Below are 12,837 nucleotides of genomic sequence, written 5' to 3' on the forward strand. Positions count from 1 at the left end.
CTGACAGTTATCTGTATGGGTCCATGTGTTCCTGATATTTTGGTTTCAAGAACAGCATTTGTAGAGCCCCGAAATAAAATGAACCTAAAGAATACCAGATTTATCTACCAATACCTGTATTACATAGCAGAATATACATTCATAGACATTTGGATTCTACACTTGAGACCTCAGTCATTTGGTCATTTATTCCAGCAATGTGTGCCCAGGATGTCAATTTCAATGAGTTTGTTAGTCTACAAACATGGTACCAACAAGCTTTCAGATGTTGAGCACCTAGTCCTGGCCTACATGCTGATAAACTAACTCAACCATGACCCTTGCAGCTGTATGCATATTTTTTGCCCTTTTACTTTCATCCTTTTTTAGTCCGTTTTTCGCAATTATACATAGTAGTTATTTTAAGATGCAATTCTGATTTTATACTCCTGTGCTGAAGTGTCGTGTGGCTAATTGTGGACTGAAGGTGTAATATCCTGTGGTACATGAGGACTTTTACCCATCATTTCTGAATACTTTATCTTTCCTCTTACACAGTAGTTTTTTGGCTTTCTTGAACTACTCGCAGTTCCTTGAGATTTCTACAATCTCATCGTATGCTTTTTGCAAATCTACTGCCAGTGAAATGCCCTTGTTACTTGTTAACGCCTATTCAGCATATGTGAACCTGTACATGTATTTGTCACTGGTCATATTATCATTGCATGTTTTATCTTTTCCATTAGAAAGCTTCTGGAGAGCTGGGACTATCTTGTTTGTCTGTATAATTTTAGCAACTGAAGCTTTAGTACATAAATGTGGGTGGTGTCAGTGGCTGTGTTTTCTACCACATGGGGAAGTGTAGTCTGCAATGAGAGAGAAGAGTGAAGTCACCATGGAAGCAAAGTCATGAGCACCCTGGCTGCGCCCCAGGATCTGGTTCTTGTCTTGATGTCCGGGTTCATCTCTGCCCTTTTTCCTGCCTTGGTTGTTGGATTGTTCTGTGAGATATCCCAAACATCCTTCTAATAAATCCCCATGTTTTCTTCAGCTGGTTCAAGTTGTGTTTGTTACAACCCAACTAACAGCGAGGTCAGGCCGTGTTGTAAGTTGGGGCTTCTGGAAGCAGATACTGAGATGAAGTTTGGGGTGCAAGATGTTTATTGAGGATCAACATGAAGTGATGGGAGAATAAAAAGGAAAGGATTGGTCAGAGAAAGAAGTGACACTGCACTGCAGGTTGTGGAGACCTTGGCCAGGCCAGCGGGGGCGCTGAAGCAAGCATCACTTGTAAGAGCATCTCACATTTGGCCGGGATGCTCAGGCCCTTACAGCCCTGAGTGGTCAGTCAGCAGAGGCAGGCTGCCCTGGGAAGGGAGTGACCTCAGGTGAAGCGGCTCTTTTCCCCCTGGGGCCAACTCTGGATGCACTGGCGAGGGGGGAGGCGTCCCTGCCGCTGGGCAGAAGGTCGTTCCCTGAAGAGGGACCTGGGTGGTGTATCTCCATGACTGCACAGAGCATCCCTTCCCAGTGCTGGGCGTGTCTAAAGAGAGACGAACAAAAGGGAGATCAGGACAAACTACAGCTCTCCTGTTGCAGTTGTTTCCTCTCATCTGTTACCCATTCCAGATTCTCACACAGCTACAACCCATGCTGGCGTCAGCATGAGCCAGGTCCTCGAGAATTTGAGGGGCATCTGAGGCCTGGTCACCGTGCCCTTCTCAGATCCCAGCTGCTGAGTTTCTCCAGGCACCGTCACAAGTGGGCAAGGAAGCCCCAAGAAGCCCTTCGGTGGGTCACCCGAGTCCACTCAGACTCCTCTTGGCACAGCTGTAGCAGCAGCCTGTTCTCCCCATGGTGTGTCAGACACCCCTGCAGAGACCACGGCTTCACTCACCTGATGGTCCCTGGGTACAGGCACACAGTCCCCAGGTTGGTCATGGGCTTCTTATAATTAAGTGGAAGATGCTCTGTCCCTGTGAAAAGTGTGTCCCTTTTGGGGTTCAAGACCTCTAACTCTGCAGAGCCCGGAGTGGACAGTACTGGAAGCACAAAGGCCCCTGGAGGGTCGTTGGTAGCGGTGGTAGGTGAGGCCTACCCTCACTTCAGCACCCAGACCCATGGGTTCTTCTACTTTGAGGACACAGCACCATATAAAGGGCTTTTGTCCAGTTCATAGGCTGCACTTTGAATGGTGGCACCCTGTCCTGACAGAATATTGCTTCTGAGCTGGGGCTTCAGCTGTGCTTTCACTAGGCTGTTCCAAAGCTCTCTTGCACAAGCAGCTACAGGTGCACCCAGTGGGTCCTTTTGTGCTGGGCATAGTCTTGCACACCCTTTGGCTGCAAAGTGGGTCCTCTGGTCTGATGCAGCGTATGTGGGATCCCATACTGGCTGATCAGACATTTCATAAGCCTCTGGATAGTGGTGCTGGCTGAGGCCCTGTGGGCAGGAAAGAAAACACATACCTGGAATATGTGTCTGTCCTATGAGAAACACACCAGCCTTTTGAGGGTCAACATAGTCAAGTGCCAGTTGGTCTCCCCAAGGAATGGTGCTGTACTGGGGCTCAGTCTTGGTCTCTTATTTTAGACACTCTGTAGTGGCCAAATCAGCCATGGTGAGAGAGGCTCTGTGCTGTTGGACGGGGTGGACATTCTTGGCAATTAGAGTAACCCTTGCATTGGATCCCTGGCCTTTGGTTAAGGGCCACCATGGTGGGGAAGGCCAGATGGATGGCTCTGAAACTTACTCCCCAGATAAGATAGTAAATAAAAACAATACTGGGACTTCCCTGGTGGTGCAGTGGTTAAGAATCCTCCTGCCGACACAGGGGATACGGGTTTGAACCCTGGTCCAGGAAGATCCCACATGCCGTAGAGCAACTAAGCCTGTGCTCCACAACTACTGAGCCTGCGCTGTAAAGCCCACAAGCCACAACTACTGAGCCTGTGCTCTAGAGCCCGCAAGCCACAAGTACTGAGCACGCGTGCCACAACTACTGAAGCCCACGTGCCTAGAGCCCGTGCTCCACAACAAGATAAGCCACCACAATGAGAAGCCCGCGTACCGCAACGAAGAGTAGCCCCCACTCACAGCAACTAGAGAAAGCCCACATGCAGCAACGAAGACCTAACTCAGCCAAAATAAATAAATTTATTTAAAAAAACAACAACACTACTGCCTTCCAGGTAGGGGCTGAGAGAGAGGGTGGCAGAGATTAGTGCTGTTCTTAAAGACCTGAAGGGTGCCTGGGGGGTGTCCCTATCATGTCCCTGTTTGGTTCGGTAGCATAGCCCGGGTAGAAGCCCGATGTATCCTAGAGAATGGCTATAGGCTAAACACTAGGCTAGACCATAGCCAAGTCGTGGTCCAACGTGCACACATGGCCTTGTTTCTATAGCAGATTTACGTGCCCTTGGGTACATGGCATGCAGCCTTTGATTTGACAAGAGCACTCTTTTTATCCTGCTCAGGAAAAAGGATCAGAAAATGTTTGCATTACCATGGAGCAGACAGCATTACACATTCACAGTTTTATCCCAGGGCTGTCATAATATAGTCTGAAGAGATCCAGACTATCTGGACATGCATAGAACATCAGCGTGCTCCACTGAGGCAGTGAAATCACTCCAGTCAAGCAGGATGCACATGAGGTGGCCAGCAGCCTGGGGACCTGGTGCACCACACGCATCCCAGAGGCTGGGCGACACCCTGTGAACGGTTAGCAACTCACCACAAAGGTAGCATAGGACTCACTTTGCTGCACACTACTTTGTAGATTATTCAGGAAGTTTGGGGAGGCTGGTTTTCTAGTCATTTACACATTTATTGACATCAAGTTATAGGTATTTTCTTACTAATTTTGGAATCTCTGTATCTAGTTATGTTGATTTTTCTTTTTGAAAAATTCCTCTCTTTTTTTTTTTTTTTTGGCTGCTTTGGGTCTTTGTTGCTGCACACAGATTTTCTCTAGCTGCGGTGAGCAGGGGCTACTGTTCATTACGGTGCGTGAAGTTCTCACTGCGGTGGCTTCTTTTGTTGCGGAGCACGGGCTCTAGGCGTGTGGGCTTCAGTAGTTGCGGCACGTGGGCTCAGTAGTTGTGGCTCATGGGCTCTAGAGCACAGGCTCAGTAGTTGTGGCGCACGGGCTTAGTTGCTCTGCGGCATGTGGAATCTTCCTGGACCAGAGATTGAACCTGTGTCCCCTACACTGGCAGGTGGATTCTCAACCACTGCGCCACCAGGGAAGTTCTGAATTTTTCATTAATAATATTTGTGAATTCCCTTTTATTCTTGTTCCATCTTGGCAGAAGTTTATTTATTAGCTTTTACAGTGAACAAGATTTTGATTTCGTTGATCTGTCAGTACCTTTGTTTCTGTTCAGTTAATTAGCTGAAAGCTGGACATGGCAGAGGCCAATCCTAAGGCAGCAGAAATTCCTTGGCATAAGTATTTAAAGAAATATGATTGTTGATCTAGATTTATCATGAGTAATTCACTCACCAATTCCTCCAATTTTGACCCCCAAGTGGGACCAGAAGACACTTCTTTTACCCGGACACTGAGACACTACGGGGAGATGGGAGTTCCAGCATCCTATAACAATGTGCTTGTTTTCCAAACTGCCCCCCATACCAGACCTAACCACGGATCTGCTTGCTTTAACGTTATGCCAGGTCTAGAATTTTTGATAAATTGAATCTTATAAAAGAAAATGTGCTTATCGGCTAAGGGTGAAGAGGGAAGATGCTGCCGCTGAAGTGAGACCACTGCTATCAGAGGGGAGTGTAGGATTCTGCGAGGGAGCAGTCCTGGTAGCAGAATTTAGTTTTGAGAAGCCAGGTGGGTATGGTTACTGTGTCACCAAACATAAGTCCATGTACCCGACAGCACAGTGAGGCCAAACAATAACAAAACGTCAGAATTTGGAGCAGAGGAAGGTTTATTGCAGGGCCAAGCAAGGCGACGGGTGGCTCATGCCTTAAAAACCCTGAACTCCTGGAAAGCTTTCCCCAAAGCCCTTTTACAGGAAAGGTGAGGGAGGGGCCTGGGTAGCTGTTGCAGACTTCTTGGTGTCAGATCCTTTGTTCTTGAGGTCAGGTCACCGTCAGGTCATGATGTTCCTGTAAACTTCTAACAAAACAGAAGCTAGCTAGTCTCTGTTCTGTTTCTAAGCCTCCTGGCGGCTTTTAACACTTAACAAATCCCATGAGCAAAGCAACATCATTACCCCTCGTTTATTTGTTCAAAGTCCCAAGGCTTGACTTTCGCCCCCAAGGTCCAGATCCTGCCTGTGAGCAGAGGGTCCCTGCACGGGCTGGTCACCCTGCCCTGGCGTGCTCGTCCAGCATCCGGTCTGGGTCCTCCCGCCGGTACCCAGGCCCGGCTGAAGAGGCAGATCTCAGCTGGTGGCGCCCTCAGGGCCAGGTCCCCAGACCCTGCCCAGCCATCATCACCGAGGGAGCCAGGCTCCCAGGACCAAGCTGGCCCTCAGCTCACCCACCAGCCCCAAGGCTGGAGGACCGGAGAGCCCTGGGGAGAAGGCTGCGATCCACCTCTCACCGCACTCTCTGACCCAGGACCCCTGCGCGTCTGACTGTTGGCCCAGTGGGACCTCGAACCGCCAGGCTGACGGTCCCGAACTAAGGGTCTCTCCGTTACGGTCATTCGCTAATGGCTGCTCCCCCGCCTCGCCCCTCTTATAACTGCAGTGGGTTCAGGCTATGATGGTAGTCAGAATTGCTGGACCTATAGAGACCTTTGGAAGTGGTTAACTGATCATGGGATCTTAAGGTCCAAAATAAAGGGACAGCTTATGAAGGTCTTATCTTTGTAATAAAAAGTATAGAAGCTGGATATCCTTGAGGATAGACCCTGTCATTGGGTCACAAGTACATACGGTAAAACTTAGGAACCGTCCACAGGCCGTTTTACTGACTGTTCCTGTGGAAGCAGATAGATGTTAACACTGGCGGACTTACCCGTGATCACCACCCCATTATTACACTATCTTTGCTTAAAATGGGTCGTTGGATCTGCACAAGATGAGTCACCCTGTCCCGTTTTCTTTCTCTGCGTCTTCTCGGCATCAGTGTGAAACACAAAAGCCCACATGCTTGATGTCCACGAGCAAAGTGCCAAGCTCAACCACATGGCCTTTCCCTCATATTTCCTTGTCCCTGCTGTCCCAGTTTTGTTCCTGTCAGGATTGTAACAACCAGCCAAGTCAGTTACTTCTGCCAAGCAATTGGTCCATATCCATGTTCCCAGCCACCCCTCCTCCTCCATGAAGCAGGGTTCCAAGAGTCCTGCTCACAGCTTTGACCACTGGGAAGTTTTCCCTTAAAACTGTCCTTTAGGGTCTTCACAGAATGGGGGCTGCACATCAGTGGTCCCTTCAGATGGTGCTGATGCATCTGTGAGCCAGGCCTGAGTTGTCTCCTCCTCGGCCAGTGGCCATAAGGAGCCCCCCACGAGTGACATAGGGGTCTGGACTCCCCATTTAAACATTTTACTTTTGGACTTTCCAGGGCCCGGTCCCAAATAAATCATTTTCACAATACGATGAATTGCAGCAGCAGTCAACGAACCCGATAATCCACCTGAGGATGGCCGTCACTGGTCAATGACTGCACAGCGGTGAGGCTTGGTCTCTATTAGAGCGTGTGGCATGCCGGAATCTGTTTCTCCAATGCAAAGTCGTTCTCTGCCACAGAAGTCATGGCCTTGCTACTGAATCCGAGGGCTTTGTAGCTCTATTGGAGACTGAAGAAGACTCCTCACAGCATCCCATCTGCCTCGGGTCCTAACACAGCAAGAGCTGCGGCATCATGTGGCTTCATCTGGAGGATGAAGCCCTGGGCCTTGCTGCCGAGCTCTTGCTCTGGGCTCTGCTCAAAACTGGAAGCATTCCAAGATACCCACAAATTATTCACATAGAATTTCCAAGTGTGTCCCCAACTGCCTTCCACATTCAAAGTGTTGTACATTTTTGTGGTGTGGGGTGTGAGTTTTAGTACCTCATCCCTTACTTTAGAGGGCTGTCCCAGCATTGCTGGTTCACTAAACTTCTCAAAACGTCACTGATATCAGGCTCCTAAGTCTTTGGGGGGTTTACCTCCCACCTTTTGGGGCATGTGTGCATTATCAGGGCATCTTGGGTACTTGCTACCTCTTATGAAACACAATAGACCTGTCCTCCACAGGGCCCAGGCTCTGATCAATTGCTGCTTTCTATGGGGTTAGACCTGCTATTTTAAAGATTGTCCCTTTAACAAATTTTAGTGTATCCATCTTCATTCTTTCTTCAGAACCACATTTTTAAAATAAATTTTATTGATAAAGTGTACCTATTTTAATGTAGAGTTCAAGTTCCATGCTTTTTTGTTCTTTTTTGGCTGCACCATGCGGCATGCAGGATCTTAGTTCCCCGACCAGGGATCAAACCCGGGCCCCTTGCAGTGGGAGTGCAGAGTTCTAACCACATGACCGCCAGGGAAGTCCCAAGTTCCATGCATTTTGATAAATATCTGTGCCTGTATAACCACCACTCCCACCAAGATGTAGAACATTTCCATCACTCAAAACGTTCCCTCATGCCTCTTCCCAGTCAGATCTCACTCCCACCGCTGACCCCAACCATTGATCTCTCACCCAACGCTGTAGATTACTTCTGTCTTTTCTAGAATTTCATATGAATGGAACTATACAATAAGTAAGCCTTTGTGTCAGCCTGATGTTTTTGAAATTCGTGCATGGTGCTGTGTGGATTGGTAGTCTGTTTTTTAATTGCTGAGTAGTCCTCTGTATGGTGATGCCAGTTTGTCCATCCATTCACCTATTGATGGACATTTGGATTGTCTCATGTTTTTAGAAGAAACAATTAAGCTGAGAATGGCCAGACATAAAAGACTCCAGTACAAAGTGTTGGCAATGATGTGAGGAACCAGAACGCTCATACATCGCTGGTGGGAACGTAAAACAATGTACAACCGCTGTGGAAAACAGTTGAGCAGTTTCTTAAAAAGTTTAATGTGTACTGATCACAGGATTCAGCAGTATATGCCCAAGGAAAATGAAAACATGCGTCCATAAAAACTTGTACACCGTGCTCATAAGGTTTGGTTTGTCTCTTGCTTCTGATCCCTGCTGCTGAAACTATGGCCATAGAACAGGAAAAAGTTAGTCAATAAAAGGAGAAACCTGAGGGGGATATATTTATATTCTTATTCTTAAAAAATATGTTCAAAAGTTAGCTTCATGTGACAGAGTCTGGGAACCCGTCTGAACAGAAGACTTCTGGTTTGTCCCTATGTGATCTCTGGGCCACTGAAGAAATTTGATTTAAAAATTAAGAGCAGTATGTTTTATTCAATACATGTTTTGGGGACCTACAACCAAACATTTTGGACAAAACAATAACACTGCATCCCTACATCACACTAAAAAATAGAAATTCCAAAAGGGATAATTTTATAATTGCAATATAAGAAACAATAAAAGCATCATATACAATTATATGAATACTTTTAATATCATGGATGAAAAAGATTCTTCATATATTGAGATCAGCTATAAAGCATAGATTTCACCTCATAAATTTAATGTTATAGACTATAAAATTGTCTTGTTACTTGTCTATAGTTTTATTTTTAACATTTAAGTCTTTTATCTATTTGACTAACCTATGATAAATTGATACAATGCAAGAATGCACATTTACAAAGATACTTACTGAATATATTCAGTTATGCAAAAAATATTTTATAAGCCTATACATACCATGTGCTACCTATCATGTACCACAGTTCTAGGCAATGAGGTAAAGGTCCAAATAGGTTTCTGCTCTCAGGAGCTTATATTCTAATGAGGGGAGATAGACAATAATCATTAAAAATTTTTTAAAAGAAGAAGATATCTAGTAAAGATAAATACTATGATAAAAACAAAACAGGGCAATATGATGTAGAATAAGTTGAGTGTGAGAGAAGCTGCAGTTGGATGGAGTAGTTCTGAAAGGACTTTGTGAGAAGATAATTTGAGTGGAGACCCTACAGAGTGCTGTAGGCAGAGGAAAGAGTAATCAGTGAGAATTTTTAGTACGTTTGTGAAAGAGAAGGACAAACAGCAAAAAAATATATAGTATAATCACATCTAAATAGGTGTGTGTACTGTTTTTGTACATGAACATACGTTGGGACTTTTTACAATTTTTGTTCCCTGTTTCTCATACCTCTTCCATTTTCTTGCTTTTCTGTGGGTTACTTGAACATTTTTTAGAATTCTATTTTTAATCATTCAAAGTATTTTTGAGTGTGTTTCTATGTATTTGTGTGTGTGTGGTTTCACTAGGTATTACAATATACACACCCTACTTAACACAGTCTACGGGTATTGACATTTTACCATTTTGACTGACGTGCAGAAACCTTACCTCCATTTAAGTCCCTTTACCCTCCCCATGCATTAATATAACTGTCTTAAGTTCCACATCAGATGGTATTATAATTTTTTGTTTCAACCATCAAATGTGATTTTGAAAACTCATGAGAAGGACAGTCCATTATGTTTACCCTTATTTCCACTGTTGTTTTTTCTTTTGTTACCAGTTCCTTTATAATTGTAGAACCTCTTTAGCCAATCTTTTACAGTTAGGCCTTCTGGTGACAAATTCCTAGCTTTCCTTCATCTGAAAGTCTTCATCATCTGGAAGTCTTTATTTTCCCTTCATTTCTGAAGAGCATTTTTGCTAGATAGAGAATTAGGGGTTTACAGTTTTGTTTTTTTCTTCAGCATTTGAAAAATGTTGTGCCATCTCTTTCTGGCCACCATGGTTTCAGATGAGAAATCCACCATCATTCAGTTGTCCCCTTATATGGAATGCATTGTTTCTGTCTTCAGATTGAATAGTCACAACTGAATTTCTAGTGAATTTGCATAGGGAATTAGGCAAGATGATTCTAAAATTTACCCAGAGAGGCAGACTGGTAACAGTAACCTAGAAAAATTAGAAAAAAGAAAAAGAGGGTACATGCCTTCCCAGAAAGCTATAGTAATTGAAACCATATGATATGTACAGGAATAGAAGAACAGATCAGTGGAACAAAACAGAGGAAAGAGACCCAGATATAAGGGGATTTAGTATTAGAAGAGTATAGGGTGTATTTTAAAATTTGGTATGTGGATACCCTTTCTAAATGAGAGAAATTCAAAAGTCAGGAGGGGAAAGACTGATAGATTTGACTGCATAAAAATTTCAAATTACTGCATGTACACACACACACACACACAACCCCAAAGGGAATATACAAGTAATGACTTTTGAGAATATGCTGTATCTGAAACATACATATGAAAGTTATAAAATCCCACCACACTAAGAACTCCTACAAATCAATAATAAAAACACAGGGATCCTAATGGAAAAATAGGCAAAGGACATGAACAGGTATTTCACACAAGATAAATAAGACCTAGTCAATAAACAGAGTTGTTTCGTATCGCAAAAAGTACATTAAAGCAAGATATTTTCACTCACCATGCAACAATATTAAATTTTGATGCTGTCCATTTGTCGTTCATTGAGCCCTCTGTGGCAAGCAATGTGCTAGCTATGGGTGTATCTCACAGTGCTTATAAGCTAGTGAGGAAGATAATTACTAACAAATAATCATAAATACACATAAATAATTACAAATACAATTGCAAATTATTGTAAATGATAAAGAGAATAAGTATAGGATTCAAGGAGAGTTTACAGTCAAAGGAACTGTATTCAGAGATCACACTGGGATCAGAGAACACTTCTCTGAGTAAGAGTTGCTTGAGCTGAAATATGAAGGATAAACTGAAATGTACTAATTATGTTATTGTATGAAGGGATAGATAACCTTTTCAGGGTTAGAGAAAATTAACATGCTCAAAGGTCCTGCGATGTATGGTATATAGGGAAAGAAGGTTAGCACAGTCAGAGAGGAGGGAAATACCATAAGAAGAGCTTGAAAAGACAGGGGTAAGATCATGCTGAGTACTGAGGATCATGTTAGGGACTTTTGCCTTTACTTCAGAGCAATCAAAAGCCATCGAATTATATTAAGCAGAGGAATATATTTGGAATTGCTTTTATAAACATGAGGCTGACTTCTGTATAAAGATAAGATTTGGAGGAAATTGATGTGAAGTTATAGCCAGATTGCAGGTGAGAAATAATAGTTTGGACAAGATTAGTAGTTAAGATTAAACACGGACACGCCGATCTCAACATGTCCCAAATGAATCCATTTCTTCTATCCTAAACTTGTCTTATCCTGTGTTTTATCGTCATAGTGAAATACGATGATTAACCAAAATATCTGGGCAAGTTGTATAAGTGGAAGTTGAAGTCATGAGAGTGGATAACAGTGGTAGAAGCGGTTTTAAAGAATGTACTTCTGGAAGCATTTCACCCAAGCAAGAAACCTAGTTCCTCCATGTATCCAATTCATTACCAGGTCCTTTACATTCTTCTTTTAAATTGTTTCCTGAATCAGTCTTCCGTAGCCCCAGCTCCCGGGCCCCAGGATACAGAAGCACTGCCTTCAGTGGCCTTCCTGGCTCAAGTCCTTCTTCCTGTTGTTTCACCCTTACCACTCTGCACCACACTGCACATGAGACGTCACAGCCTCTTTAAAACTCTTCATTCTCTTGTCACTTCACAGCATGAACATTCCTTCACAAGGATGCTTACTTTTTCAGTCTCTTCTCTTTTCAAGCCACCTCTCCTTTGACCTCTTTTCACCAGGCCAGTGAATTTCTTTCTTCCTTTTTCCTCTTCCAGCTTTTATACTGGACTGTAACCAAGCAGGACCCCATGGGGCCTTCCCAGGACAGACTCTCCCCGCCCCGCCTCATTCTCCACCTGCCTCTTATTTGTAGAAAAACTTTAGCCTCCTAGGCCTTCCCCAAGTTCCAAAGAACAAATTTAATCAGAGAAGTGAGAAAATGCAGAAAGAAAGGAAAATAGTAAAGCAAGACAAAATAATAATAGTTTAGCCATTAAACAAAGTCAAGGAACTTTAGTTCCTCCTCAAGCGCTGTAGATACTATTCTGAGCCGTGTCCTTTGAGCTGTTTTGCAGCTCTGAAACCCCTACCAGCTGGGAGAAGTAAACTGTAGGCTGCCCACCGTAGACCGCAGAACAGCTGGAACCAGGTTAATGATGTTGACTCCTGATGACCTCCCCACCAACCAATCAGAAGAAGGTCCAAGAGCCGATCACACACCCCACAACCCCCCTCCCTCATTCCGTCTTTAAAAACCTTTCCCTGAAAGCCTTCTGGGAGTTCAGGCCTTTTAAGCACTAGTTCCCTGGACTCCTTCTTGGCGCCTGCAGTAAACGCTGCACTTTCCTTCATCACAACCCAGTGTCAGTAGATCGGCTTTATTGCGGGCAGGTGAGTGGACCCAAGGTTTGTTTGATAACATACCATTTTCCTTTGTTGTCTCTAATCTTTTTTTCATAAACTCATAAACTGTTGGCTCCACTTAGAACAATGTTCCATGATTCAGCGGGCCCAGTCTCTCTCCTAACCCTCCCATTTCAATACAAAGCTTGCACCCGGCCTCCCATCCCCTGGGCTTGGAGCTCTGTAGGTGCTTAGTCCCTAGACCTCCCCCGTGCTCGGGACCGAGCCACCAGCGCAGGGAGAAGGAAGCCCCCAGGAATCGCGGGCTCCCACGGCAGGGCTGCAAGGGGAGCCCGGCTGCCTCCTCTGCTCACGCGGACAGGTTGCCAGTCCGGCCTCAGCGTGCGGGCGGTCGCCGTCCAGGCCGCCATGGCTGGGCAGCCCCGCGGGGCTCCAGGCTCTGAGAGTAGT

The sequence above is a fragment of the Monodon monoceros genome, unplaced genomic scaffold (assembly GCF_005190385.1).
Source record: "Monodon monoceros isolate NGI ecotype Baffin Bay Population unplaced genomic scaffold, NGI_Narwhal_1 Super_Scaffold_1, whole genome shotgun sequence".
NCBI lineage: Eukaryota > Metazoa > Chordata > Mammalia > Artiodactyla > Monodontidae > Monodon > Monodon monoceros.